Source organism: Eumetopias jubatus, unplaced genomic scaffold (assembly GCF_037043125.1).
Source record: "Eumetopias jubatus isolate StellerSeaLion01/CBP00866 unplaced genomic scaffold, mEumJub1_p1.0 scaffold_2, whole genome shotgun sequence".
Lineage (NCBI taxonomy): Eukaryota > Metazoa > Chordata > Mammalia > Carnivora > Otariidae > Eumetopias > Eumetopias jubatus.
Genome location: NW_028274808.1, coordinates 31079331 through 31092635, shown reverse-complemented (window position 1 = coordinate 31092635; position 13305 = coordinate 31079331).

The window sequence follows — 13305 nt, the reverse complement described above, 5'->3', positions numbered from 1 at the left end:
CCAGGCTAACACATGGGGGGGGGGGGGGGCTTTGTGAGCCAGGCAAGACATCAAGGGCTCTACTGTTTTGATCCAATGTAGTAGCCCCCTTCCCCCCCTAAGCCCCTTATGGTACATGTCCTCTACCTATTCTATAGAGAATTGAGAATAAACAAACTTGTAGGAGAATTGGAATTAAAACCCTTGTCCCTGACTTCAAGCCTGTTGTTTTTCCACTATATCACATTCCTCCTACCTTTAGAAATAAAATAATTTCTTCCAAGAACACAGGTCCCCCTCCTTTTTAAGGTAGGTGTTTGTCTGATCAACAAGCAGTTTAAGAATCTCGATATATCTCCTTCCATCTTTGAAAAACAAGGCTGTATTGTAAACAATCTAATCAAACATAGAATTTGTAATATCCACTGGAAGTTGAAGGACATTGCAATTGGTAGCTTCTAATAAGCATGCGGGATTGTTATCTGCATGGCAAAGGATCTCTTGGGAGAAGGAAAAAGGTTGGTCAAGCACAATTATCTTGTATAACAGTGAAAAATTTTAACCGCTCCAATATGTTGATGGTGAGATTTAATCTTAGTGTAAAGATACCTTTATCAACCATTGGGATTTATCATACACACAAAGCAATTTAGACATGCATGATTCTTGCCTTTAAGGATCTTTCTAAAATGGAATTCCTCTCCATGGATACTCATTTGTATTGGTGGAATTTCTTGCTAAGAAAACAAAATGTCTTTCAAAATCCCAGGTTGTTACCAACTTGTCATATTGGAAAGATAATACAATTTCAGCTGAATATTCCCTCTCCAGTCAAAAGTTAATGAGATAATGAGCTCAGTTTAATTTCCTGGTAAGGACACCATTTTCAAATCGCAAAGTCCCCAGACAATTCTGGCATTTCTCATTGCCTTCGTTCCTGGTGCCCTTCATTTACAAAGAAGCAATAAAAGTTCCAATTTTTAGCACAACCTTCCCCCAATCTAAATTTCATCTTAGCCTATATTTTATCCACCTATCTGGTCCCACTGTCCAACCCCGTCATTAAAAAATGAGAGAGAGAGCGTGCATGCACAAGAGCGAGCCTGCAAACAGAGAAGACATTGCGCTAGAGACAAAGAACACATAACAGAGTAAGAGCCTGTTCTTAGGGAATGCAGTTATCTACCGCAGGGTAGATAACTAACGGACCAGTCCTAAATCTTCTGTGCTGGGAGAAAGGCTGTGGCCTTGTGGGAACACTGTGGAGGAGCATTTAATCCCACTTGGAGGAATCAGAAAAGTCTTCCTAGAGAAGATATTTTGAGCTGAGCCTTCAAGGATGAAGAAGAATACCCAAGGTGAAGAAAAGAAGATACAAATGCTCCCTAAATCCTTTTTTTAAGATTTTATTTTTAAGTAACCTCTACAACCTACAACCTCAAACTCACAGCCCCATGATCAAGAGCCACACCCTCTTCCAACTGAGCCAGCCAGGTGCCCCTCTCCCCAAATTCTTGAAATGCACCAGGGACTTAGGACGTAGGACAGGAAAGTGAAAGAGGAGGAGTATTTTGTGACCCGATGAGGAACTTAAATCCAACATGGAGACTTTGTACTTTATCCTGTGATCTAAAAAAGTTACCGTGGATTTTTCAGCGAGGTAACAACAGCTTCAAATTTGTATTTGAGATAGAAAACTGGCAATCATGGTTAAAATAGAAGGCAGAGAAACTTGTCAAGGGAAATTCCAAAGACAGACTAGGAGGGGAGGAAACCCTAAAGCAGGATATTGGGAGTGGACAAGGCAGAAGGGGGTGTGTGGGACACCCTCCTTCTTCCCAGTATCACCAGCAGATCTCCTGTGAGCGCTTCTTTTTTTTTCCTTTTTTTTTTAGTTTTATTTTATTATGTTATGTTAGTCATCATACATTACATCATTAGTTTTTGTTTTTGTTTTTTTGTTTTTTAATATTTTATTTATTTATTTATTTGAGAGAAAGAATGAGAGAGAGAGAGAGAGCATGAAAGGGGGGAGGGTCAGAGGGAGAAGCAGACTCCCTGCTGAGCAAGGAGCCCGATGTGGGACTTGATCCCAGGACTCCAGGGTCATGACCTGAGCCGAAGGCAGTCACTTAACCAACTGAGCCACCCAGGCGCCCTACATCATTAGTTTTTGATGTACTGTTCCATGATTCATTGTTTGCATTTAACACCTCCTTAATACCCATCACCAGGCTAACCCATCCCCCCACCCCCCTCCCCTCTAAAACCCTCAGTTTGTTTCTCAGAGTCCAGAGTCTCTCATGGTTCATCTCCCCCTCCGATCCCGCCCCCCTTCATTTTTCCCTTCCTACTATCTTCTTTTTTTTTTTTAACATATAATGTATTATTTGTTTCAGAGGTACAGGTCTGTGATTCATCAGTCTTACACAATTCTCCTGTAAGGACTTCTGCTCTCGAATCATCTACCCTTTAAGCCCTGAATAGTTTCCCATCCCTCATGCACACTTTGGCTGAACTAAAAACAAGGATCCCTGCATTCGTTTGAATCTCTTTTTCTGTTTTGAAAATGAAGACTGGCAGATAATAATATCTCATCAGCTCAATTCCCAAAACACCAGCTGGTGGCCTCTTCGGGGTGACCTGGAACCAGCCCCAGAGAGCATGGTTGACTGTGTTTGCTGCTGATTAAGGCTCACTCCAGGTTCCATGGGCTGCCACAGCCAGCCGGGATGCTCTCACCTTCCAGCAGATACTCCACGTCTATATTCATTTGCGCTAAAGGCAGAGACTCACACCTTTCATCAGAATAATGAGCAAAGACACCCACAATAACGAAATTGGATTCTTTGTGTGATGGCGTCTCTTCCTAATCCTTCCATCTGTACCAGTTCTTCATTCTGGCTCTCTATCATGTCAGAAGGAGCTCAGGGACATGAATACTTTCCCCCTCCTCCCCCAGTTCAGGTTCTGAATTAATTTTCTGAATTTGGTACAGCAAAGTCTTCAGGATATTTTAGGACAGGGGTCCCCAAGCAATATAATGGAATTTATTGACAGAGCTCAGGGTTTCCAAGTTACCTCTCTGCCCTATGGTTCCCGGGGGATTTTTCTAGAGAGGTAAGCAGAGCTTGATAACAAAACCACTCCTGCTCTGCCCTTTTATACCCCAAGGTCTTAACTAATTTTTTTTTGTCACAGCTTTCTTGAGCTATAATTTACATACCATAAAATTCATATTTTAAAAGTACACTGTTCAGTTCATTAGTATATTCACAGAGTCATGCAACCATCATCACCATTTAATTTTAGAACATTTTCATCACCCCACAATGAAAGCCCACACTCATCACAGTTACTCTCCATCCCTCCCTCCCTCCAGTCCCTGGCAACCACCAACCTACTCTCTGTCTCTTCACACTTACCTAGTCTGGACATTTCCATATAAACAGAATCATACAATATGCGGCCATAATGTTGTCAAAGTTCCTCCATGGTATAGCATATATTGGTATTCCATTCCCTTTTATCAACAAATAATATTACATTTTATGGATATACCACATATTATTTATCCATTCATTTGACAGACATTTGGATTGTTTCCAAGTTTTGGTTATTATGAATAATGTGTTAGGAACAGTTGGGTAAAAGTTTTTGTGTGGACGTACGTTTTCATTTGCCTTTGACATATACCTCCAAGTAGAATTGCTGGTTCCTATCATAACTCTATGTTTAACATTTTGAAGACCTGGCAAACCATTTTCCAAAGTGGCTACCCCATTGTACATCCTCACCAGCAGTGTATGAGGGTTCCAATTTCTGCACACCTTCACCAACACCTGTTACTGTCATCTTTATTCTAGCCATGCCCCTTGGTGTGAAGTGGTATCTCATTGTAGGTTTGATACACATTTCTCTAATGATGAATGATGTTGAGCATCTTTTTAAGTGCTTATTGGCCATTTGTATACTTTCTTTGGAGAAATGTCTATTCAAATCCTTTGCCCACTTTTTTTTTCATTGAAGTATAGTTGACATGCAATGTTACATTAGTTTCAGGTGTACAACATAGGGATTGGACAACTCTATACCTAACACTATGCTCAACCCAAGTGTAATTACCATCCATCACCATACAATGCTATTACAATACCATTGACTATATTCCTTATGCTGTGCCTTTTACTCCCATAACTTATTCATTCCATAATGGGAGGCCTGTATCTCCCACTCCCCTTCACCCATTTTGCCTATCCCCACCCCTCCCCTGTGGCAACCATTAGTTTGTTCTCTCCATTTATGGGTTTGTTTCTGCTTCTTTTAGTTTTGGTTTTTTGTTCATTTATTTTGTTTTTAGATTTCACATATGAGTGAAATCATATGGTATTTGTCTTTCTCTGACTTATTTCACTTAGCTATATGATTTGCAAATATTTTCCCCCATTCTGTGAGCTGATTTTTGTTTTTTTTAATTGTTTTGTTTTAATTTTTTTATTTTGTTTAATTTTGTTTACTTTTACATTTTCTTGATTTCATTTGCAGCCCAGAAATCTTTAATTTTGATGAAGACCAATTTATCTATTTTTCATTGTTGTTCCTTGTGTTTTGGGTACCATATCTGAGAAACCATTGCCTAATCCAAAGTTACAAAGATTTCCTATTATATTTTCTTCTAAGAGTTTTATAGTTTTAGATTCCTTTGGAGTTACTTTTTGTATATGGTGTGGGGTGGGGGCCAAGACCTTAAAAATTAATATATAGGGGCACCTTGGTGGCCCAGTCAGTTAAGCGTCTGCCTTCGGCTCAGGTCCTGATCCCAGGGTCCTGAGATCGAGCCCCACGTTGGGCTCCCTGCTCAGTGAAGAGTCTGCTTCTCCCTCTCCCCCTGCTTGTGCTCTGTCTTACTCACTCACTCTCTGTCAAACAAATAAAAATCTTAATAAAAAAAGCCTCTTGAAAAAAAATAATATATAAATTATTTTGCTTTCTCCCTTCCCTGTGGCCCCAACATACACACACACACTCTCTTCCTCTCTCTTTCTCTTCAATCTTCCCTGAAGGCAACATCCCTCAGTTGAAATCCCAGCTTCAATACTTCAAAACAAGAGCATTCTGGACCTCATTTTCTTCAGCTATAAGACGAGAATAAACAAGGGCACCTGGGTGGCTCAGTTGGTTATGCGACCAACTCTTGGTTTTGGCTCAGGTCATGATCTCAGGGTGGTGAGATCGAGCCCTACATCAGGCTATGTGCTCTGAGTCTGCTTGTCTCTCTCTCTCCACCTCTGCCCCTCCCTCACTCATGTTCTCTCTCCCTCTCTCTCTCAAATAAATAAATAAAATCTTTTAGAAATTTTTTAAATGAGAATAAACATACCTGTCATGTAAGATTGCTAGAAGATAAAGTGTGAAGGCTTTTTCTATTAGTTTCCATCAAAAACTTCACTGTAGTTCCTCCTAAAAGAAATTTTGAAAGACTATTTTTCTAAGCCAGCAGTTATCAAACATGACTGTACATCACACTCAGCTGGCAAGCTTGTTAATACACAGAATGCTGATCTCTACCTACTCATTTATTACTCAGAAGATCTGGGGTGGGCCTTGAAAATTGGCATTTATAACAAGGTCCCAGGTGATGCTGATGCTATAGGTCCAGGGACCACAGGGACCTCTGAAAATCATTAGGAATATAAAATGAATGTGTGGTGGTGAAGATACCACTCCAGAGCAGGAGAGCAAACACCCAGGACTACATGGACTTTACTAAAAGTCACTGTGAATTTGAATCATATATTTTATGTCTATTCTGATGAATGGCACCAGGAGATAAACTAAGACAATCGTATTGCACATATCCCCAGATAATATATGTAACATAATGAATTTTTATCTTGTCTTTGTAAGTAGCAATATAGTTCTGATGAAATTATTCTCCAAATATTGAAGGCAGATTTGGAAATCTTGACCCAAACCAAGCCCATTTCATCGCTGCCTCTTCCCTTTGGATAGGGACCTGACCCAGGTGAAAGTCTGCACATCATTGAGCCCAGTGCTGATTAACCCACAGCCCAGTGCTGATTAACCCACAACTATCCAACCGAGGATCTCCCCTCTCCATTACTTGGTCTAACCTGTACTTGCCCAAATCTCCTCTTTGAAATCTTACCTCACCTCCAAGACCCTGTCATTGCTCCTACTTCTGAGTCTCCAGCCTTGGTGTTTGTTCTTGATCTCCTTTGTGGCTGAAAAATTTCCATTTCCTGTGGATCTGGACTTACCTTATCCCTCTAGCTCCAAGCATCCAATGCTTCCTCAATGTAGGAACTTTTCTATTGTAATTGTACATGATATGTTAAAAAACAGATTGCCTAATCATATTGTGACATGATACTGTATTATAAAAATAAGTGTATATAGGGGGTGCCTGGGTAGCTAAGCATCCAACTCTTGATTTTGGCTCATGTCATGATCTCAGGGTGGTGCCCCTCAGAGATCGAGCCCCACATCAGGCCCCATGCTGGGTGTGGACTCTGCTTAAGATCCTATTTCTCCCTCTCCCTCTGCCTCCCTCTCTCTCTCAAATAAATAAATAAATAAAATAATGTATATCTAGAGAGAGATAGGTCTAAAACTTACACAGCAAAAATTCAGAGTATTGTCATTTAGGATGATTTTATATTTTGGGGTGTTTTTGCATTTTCTTTTTTTTTAGTTGTATAATTAAGATAATTAAATACTTTAATGAGTACCTAATGACTGACAATCCAGATGAAAATGGCAAAGGACTTTAACAGTTCACTGAAAACACAAGTGGCCCTTAACATACAGAAATATGCTCATTTCATTCATCCTAAGAAAGCTGCAAAAAAAAAAGTGAACATACCCAGTAGCAAGAGTTTTGGGGAAACATACATTTCCATACTATGCTAGAGGGAATATAAATTTGTTCAACCACTGTGGAGGGCAACTGGCAAGAACCATCAAAATGACAAATGCATTTATCCTTTGACTCAGCAACTTCGTTTCTGGGAATTGCTCCTAGATACATTTGCATATGTTCTGAATGGTTTGTGTACAATCTTTTGTATCTTAATTTTTTTCCAGAATTGTCTATAATAACAACAAGTTGGAATAACCTAGGAGTCCTTCAATGGGGGACTGTTTAAGTAATTTGTGGCACATTTGTGTAATAGAATACTCTGCAGTGTAATGTAGAATGAAGAAGCTCTCTTCTTCCAAAAGACTTCCAAAATACATTGTTTTGTGACAAAAACAAGGTCCAAAAGACTATATATGGTATGCTACCTTTTGTGTAAAATGTCAAATGTCAGGGGGATAAAAATAGATGTTTACATTTGGAGAAGATGGAAACTAGGTAACGGGAACATTAATAGAATAGAGATTGTTCAACATGCAATTTTTATGTTTTGATTTATGCTCCATCTGCATATATTACTCAATTACTTATATACATTAAACATATCTAATATGTATACTATATATCTATCTATCTATATAGATAGATAGATAGATAGATAGATAGATAGATAGATAGAGAGAGAGAGAGAGAGAGAGATATAGATATACAGATAGAGAGAGAGAAGAATTGGCTCACTTGCTTATGGAGACTAAGTCCCATGATCCACCATCAGCAAGCTGGAGACCCAGGAAAGCCAGTGGTATAAATCCAAAGATCCAAGAACCAGGAGCACAGATGGTGTAAATCTCAGTCCAAGGGCAGAAAACTGATGTCTCAGATCATGCAGTAAAGCAGAATGAACTCTCCCTTCCTCCCTTTTTGTTCTATTCAGGTCTTCAATGGGTTGAACACCTACCCACAGTGGGGAGGACAATCTACTTTACTGATTCAAAGGCTAATCTCATCAAAGATACCCTCACATATACACCCAGAAATAATGTTTCATCTGGGCTCCCCATGTCCCAGTCAAGCTGGCATATAAAATTAACCATCACCATTACTGTCTTGTATACATCATTGTCTGTCTCAATTCTTGTGTTCTGAAAAGAAAAAGAAAACTCCATGGTTTTTTGGGGGGGAGTGTATGAGAATGTATGTTTAATAAACTTAATAGTATAGGTAAAATTCTTGAACTTATTTAAAATAAAAATATTATGGACACCTGTGTGGCTCAGTTGGTTAAGCGTCTGCCTTCGGCTCAGGTCAGGATCCCAGGGTCCTGGGATCGGGTCCCACATCGGGGTCACTGCTCAGCGGGAAGCCTGCTTCTCCCTCTGCCTCTGCTGCTCCCCCTGCTTGTGCACTTTCTCTCTCTCTCTCTCTCTTTAACAAATAAATAAAATCTTTAAAAATATAAATAAATAAAATAAAAATATTATATTACATGATAATAATGTTATTCCTGACCACCTTGATTCTGACATATTCTGAATCGGTTTTAAAATGGCTACACTTGGGGCACCTGGGTGGCTCAGTTGGTTAAGCAACTGCCTTCGGCTCAGGTCATGATCCCAGGGTCCTGGGATCGAGCCCCGCATCGGGTTCCCTGCTCGGTGGGAAGCGGCTTCTCCCTCTCCCACTCCCCCTGCTTGTGTTCCCTCTCTCCCTGTCTCTCTCTCTCTCTCTGTCAATTAAATAAATAAGTAAAATCTTTAAAAAAAAAAAGGCTACAGTTACTTAAAACAATAACGTTAAGTTTAAAAAATCAGTCGACCAAAATCAGGTTACAAATAATATTATAGTATAATTATATCTTTATTTTTAAAGATAAATAGGTATTTTTCTGTGAATAAAGAGACTATAAGAATACAAAATAACCAAATTACTAAAATTTTAACAATTCCTACTCTGGTAGTGTGATTGTGGGAGAGACTTACTGTTCCTTTTTGTTTGTCTACGCTTTCTAAATTGTATATAAAGAACATGTTTTAAAGAAAATAAAAGATATTTTTAAATAGAATGTTTCAACTCCTCAATTATTTCAGGGTTTTTAAAATCTGTACCCATATTTGTTGTCAACCTTCAGATTTTACCAAATGCAACGACCCACAAATATTTTTAATGTATCGATTCTCATAAAATAAGATGTTCTCAGCAAGTTAGTCAAGTAGATATCCCTCAAATACATGGAATAAACCAAGAAAGAAGATGTCTTCTGGTCCAGGCAGTACTAACTCTAACCCAGGAGAGGGATGAAGGGAAGCAGGAGGTAGGAGACTGGGAGGGAGCTAGATCAGGGTTGGCTCCAAGACAGCGATGTCTGATGGGGGGGGGGGGGGGCGGGGAGAGGGATGTCATTGAGAAATGTGCTACAAACTTTAGAATTTGAAAGCTCTTAAAAATAGGACTTGATTCAATATCTGTGAAAATGATGGTTACAGAACAGAATGTGGATGTTTATAAACACTGACACAGTAAAAATAGTAGTTGTGAGTGGGGAGGGGAGCAAGGGGAGAGCTGTTCAGGGTGCTAATTTCTCCATCTTCATAGCAAGATGTCCCTCAATACTGTCAAAACTGGAAGCACAGAGCTATAAAACACATACAAGGATTTCCATTTCTTAATTTTTCCTAGTCTTTTCTCATAACCTTGAAAAGAACTTTTTAAAAACTAAAAACTCTAGAGGTAGAGAAACATTCATGTGAGTTCAGCACTTCCTATAAACCCACTTGTTTTTTTTTCTGTTGACTTGATATAAAACTAAAGTTAATACATTGTGCCAAAAGCAACTTATTGATCTGATTCTATTTGATGATCTTATTCCTTTCTCTCCATCTGTGAGTACAATGCATATGAACAGAAAGATGAATTTAATGCTACTATTAAAAATGTCTGGGTGGTGGAATTGTGGTGCAGGAACTTTCATTCTCTTCTACGTCTCTATAATTTTGCAGAAAATCTTCATCAAAGGTATGAAGAAGTGTAGATATACTCAATCGATCTGATTCTTTCATTGGGGGTCAACTTAGAGCACTTGTTAAATAGTGTTCATCTAGGGAGAAGGGAAGTCTTGAGTCATGCCACCTCCTCATTGAAGAATCTTTTTATTGCAGTGAATTTGAGGTATTAAGCCTTCTTCCTGGCATGTTGCCTCTCGGCTGATAGGTGCAAAGTAACCAAAAAGATATGGAAGACACCAGGAGCAGTCTCTTGTCCAGTATGATTTCAGGATTTAAAACAACCTCTTGGTATAGACAGCCTCATGGAATTTGATGGTTGATTATATTATGAATTGGACATTGGCTTAAAAATGGACAATCAGAAATAAGAAAAAAATAAGCACTGGAACCTGGTTGTGTTACTGGAAACTGACAGGACAATTATTTTATTTTTCTACTTAAAAGAATTCCAGTTCTTAAGCTAACAACAAAGATGACTATCTTCTTTCTAAAATCTCCAGAAGAGAGACACTTTCCATCAGTTTCTTGACAAACTATGGCCAAATTTCTAAATTCTAAAAATCTAAAAAATTTTGATTATATGAGAATTTTCTCCTCTATGTCAGCAATTTCCTTTCATCATTTTTGCAAAAGTTTCTTTTCCATATATCCAAATACCCAACACAGTAAGTAGCATTAACCAGTGAATAAATATTTAACAAGCTCACTTCCTACCTTGCCAATCTGGAGGAGGCTGCAAGAGCAACTTTGGTATGTGCCTATTACCCACAAATCTACCGATATATATCAGGGGTTGGAATTCCAAATTCAGAACCAAAACAGGGCATTCCTCAAAGTGTTTGTTTGAAAACCACTCATCCAAGTCACTGACTTAAGCATTGCTACTTACATTTCTTAAATGTTCAATAATCCCATGTGAAATCAAGAGATGCTCTGTCCCTAATCTCCTTGAATAGCATATGGAAGAATATTGAGTATGAGTTGAAAAATTCTGTGAATAGCTTATGTGTTTGATCAATACAAGGATCTGAACAGCTAATCATTATATACATGGAATCACCACAATGGAAATAGCTCTAGGTTTAAGAGTCACGTACCCTGGGTTCTAATTTCCCCTCTGCCAATAACTCTACAGTTGGCCAAATGGCTTCATTTTTCTGAGTCTGCATTTTCACTTTTATAGAAATAAGTCCTTAATATGCCTTCTAACTCTAACTTATAAATTCTGATCCATCCAGACCAGGCCAGTAAAGTACAAGAAGCTATTTCCGGTAGGAAGGCAGCCAGTCCTAGTGACATCACTAGGACAGTGGGTCCAGGGAGAGACCAAGTCAGTGCCACCACTGCTTGGTGGGCTTGTCAAGGGGGAGCATCAGGACACTGAGTGCTTTCCACAGTCACAAATGCCACAGCAGGAAATCACATAGACTGTGAAGTATGTCAGTGAAATGAAGAGTCCAGATTAATACTTGTGGTTCACATTAGCACTCAAAACAGTTTCCTATAAAACAGTCACCTCAGAGTTGGAAGACTGTTCTGTATTTATTCATCTGGAAGGGACTCTGTCTTCTGCAGAATAGGTTATAGAATCCTTTTGCAACTATAGCCTTGCCCCCAGTGCTCTCTGATGGAGCTGAGGGGTTGGGAAGTTCCAGTGAAATCTAGGACAACAGGGATGCCTGGGTGGCTCATTCAGTTAAGCGTCTGTCTCTGGCTCAGGTCATGATAGCAGGGTCCTGGGATCGAGCCCCACATCAGGCTCCTTGCTCAGCAGGGAGCCTGCTTCTCCCTCTGCCTGCAGCTCCCCCTGCTTGTGCTCTCTCTCTCTGACAAATAAATAAATAAATACTTTTTAAAAAAATCTAGAACAGGGCGCCTGAGTGGCTCAGATGGTTGAGCATCTGCCTTCAGCTCGGGTCATGGTCCCAGGGTCCTGGGATGGAGTCCCGCATCAGGCTCCCTGCTGCTTGGGAGCCTGCTTCTCCCTCTGCCTCTCTCTCTCTCTCTCTCTCTCTCTCTGTCCCTCATGAATAAATAAATAAAATCTTAAAAAAATAAAAATAAATAAATAAATAAATAATCTAGAACAACAGGAGTAATTTTTTTAATTGTCTTTGTTTAGTTGAAAAGAATGGAAAAATTTAAACTAGGCATTTTACCACCTTATATCCACCATACCCATATGTTCCTCACCTCTTCCCATAAACCCACACACACAGTTGTGGGTGTATACACACTCTGACATGCACACTGTGAAACTGGATGAAGGAAACCTTATTTTAAATGGAGTCAGGAAGCCAGAAAGGGGAGCTCTCACACACTACCACTCTTTGTCAATTGCAGACCCAATGGGAAGAGTCCTACCTTGCCTCCTTGCCCAGCAACAAGCTCAGCCAATATGAAAATACCACTACTCAACCAATAAGAAACCATCATTCCCCAGAGTTCTTGCTTTGCTCCAGTGGATTTCCCTTCAAAGCAGCCCATCCTAACTTCCTCTTTTTCTATAAAGTAACAATTCTCTCCTTTGATCTCCAGACTAACTATGGTTTGCCATAGCTTGCATGTCCCTAATTGCAATTCCTCTTCTATTCCCCAATAAACCCATGTTGCTGGCAAAATAACTGGCTGTTATACTCTTAAGGTGGACAACACATACAACCACCTCTCTTTTGAATCTCTTGAAGATCCATATTTACCTTCTCAAAAAAAATTATGCATAAGATTCCATTGTATATCCCCAGAAAAATCCATTTGACTTTAAGATGACCAATCTGCTGTTGTCATCAAGTTAACAGAAGAATAGAGAGTGGACATGGAAATATTAGAATAAAATGATCCAAACTAGCCAGTTAACCATGGTTACTCTACTCTCCAACGGAGAAACACATGTAGGAATTTGTTAGCTAATGACAAAGAGTTTACTCATGCACCAGTGGAATATCATCAACAGAATTCTGGCATTTGACTGCCAAATGTATATCTGGAATAGGTAGAGATTGAGCTCCACTAGTTGAAAATTTTCAGAAAGAAAATTGCATCTCTATTCCTATCTTAAAACATATGACTTACTGAGTTCAAAGTATCTGTAGTCTATATTAGATCTATTTTCAAAACTCCAAAGATAAAATAGCTCAGAATCAAAGAACTGAGAGTGATTACATGAAACTTCACATTAGCCTGAGGCACTCCTTCTTTCCTTGTCTGTTTATTATTTATTTATACCTGGCCTCATTCTGAAAGAGAATTCAATACTGAATGGGAAAAACTATACAGAACCAGCCAACCTTGTGTCACATGATACTATCCCCCTGCCTCTGGTTCTTTAGGTTGACCTTAATAAGCATGGCAGTCACCCTCAGTAGATAGGAAACCACACAGACCTAGGGGTCTCCTCGTGTTTGCTCCAACCTCTTCTTCAATTTCTTAGATCTATAAGATCCA